General features: G+C 33.1%; 1 pseudogene; it reads right to left on the bottom strand.

Annotated features, from left to right (window-relative positions):
• Positions 1-743: 743 nt before the first annotated feature.
• LOC115855714 (small ribosomal subunit protein eS1-like) lies at positions 744-1,513 on the bottom strand (annotated as a pseudogene).
• Positions 1,514-1,764: the final 251 nt, after the last annotated feature.

Raw genomic sequence — 1,764 nt, 5'->3', positions numbered from 1 at the left:
ACCTGGATTCCTAACCCTCAGAGGCTGTGAGATAGTAAACGTTTATTGTTTTAAGCAGTAAGGTTTGGGGTAAATTGTTACACAGCAATAATAACTAACACAACAGCAATCATATAACTTTTGAAATACTAATTTAAAAACACTAAAAGACAATAAGGAGGGAAATAAAATTGAATAAAAACTATAACAGTAGTTTCCATGGTTACACTATTTATTTTAATAGCTTCTTAGGCATTCTAATCACACTGACTAGATTCCCTAGTAGTGGTTAATTTCATCCAGTTTATGTTGAGTCTTACTAGTTTTATTCCCAGGGAGTGACATTTTATCTAACTTCTAGATGCATCTAACTATGGACTCCAACAAACTGAGTATTATACACACTGACAACTAAATATTTATTGATTCATTCATACATAAATTCATTTTGTCTACTGAAGACTCAGAAAGGAATCCAAAATGGCATACTGATTCTGTTGGTCTTTTTTTCTTTTGGATTAATGTTCACAGGAGAGTTAGATGTTAAATTCATTCATTTTTTTAAAATACTTTTTTTAAACAAAAAGTATAAATGTTAAATGTACAATGAAAAAATAGAGAAGCAAAAAAGAAGAAAGTGAAAGTCAACTTTGAACCTGCTACTCAGAGAGGACTGCTACTGAATGCACTATTGATTTTAGTTGACAGCAGTTGCCTATTCTATTTTTTTTAAACATCACAAATAAGACTTTTTATTGTCACCATTAAATGTCTGAATTATAAACAGATTCTTGGATTGGTGGCTCATATCCATAAGCTCATTCAACTCTAGCATTCAACTCATCCCCAGCAGCTTTTCCAAAACTACTACCTTCACCATGAAACTCCATTAGTTTACCCAATTCAAATTTTTGCTTCTTAGGATTTTTACTTGTCTAACAAAGACATCAGAGAGAGGATAAAAAGACTGGCAAAGCCTTTTCTATGTCTTTCCCAGTGCTGTCTGGAATCAATTTATTGACCACTTTTTTTAAGTTATTTGTCTGCACCTCTCGGGTCATGATTCCCAACATCTTCTGGATTTCTGACTATTGTGTTTTTTAGTAAAATCAACACAGAATTAGATGAAGCAAATAACCATTGGTAGTCTTGACATCAGCATGAGATTCGATCATGGCCTGCCATTTTTTGACCATTCTGGAGCACAGTTTATCACAGGTACAATCCATGCCATGGGAGTTGGTCAGGCAGTTTTTGCCCTGAACATCCTCAGTAATTAGCTTGGATTTTCTAAATGCACCTTCATTATTCTGCAGATGAGCAAGGCTCACTTTAAAAACATGACCCTTGAGGCCATCATATGCAATTTTGATTCCTTGAGTTTTCCTGACTAGTGTTTTTCCAATGTTTCATATACTGAACATAGCTGGTACTTTCACATCATACCAATCTTTCATAGAGAATGGATTAACCACTTTCTTCTTGGCAAACTTTTTGCCACTTTTCATAAGCACTTGTTCTTGCCCACTGCCATGGTGCTGCTCAGAGGGCCAAAAGGGCTATTTGCTTATTTTTTTAAAAATTAACTTGCTAATTGATTTTTCTGAAACTCAGTTTCCTTAATGAAATATTATATCTGAAATTTTATGTATTAATATTTAATAATTTAGTATCACTAATATTTAATACCTAGTACCACTTACTAATGTTATAAACACTATACCCAACAACTTTATTTACATTATCTAATTTGACTTTCACTATACCTTGTGAGTTAGGCACTAA

Source organism: Globicephala melas, chromosome 20, assembly GCF_963455315.2.
Source record: "Globicephala melas chromosome 20, mGloMel1.2, whole genome shotgun sequence".
Taxonomy (NCBI): Eukaryota; Metazoa; Chordata; class Mammalia; order Artiodactyla; family Delphinidae; genus Globicephala; species Globicephala melas.
The sequence above is the reverse complement of the archived record's forward strand: the minus strand, read 5'-3'. Positions and strand labels throughout refer to the sequence as shown.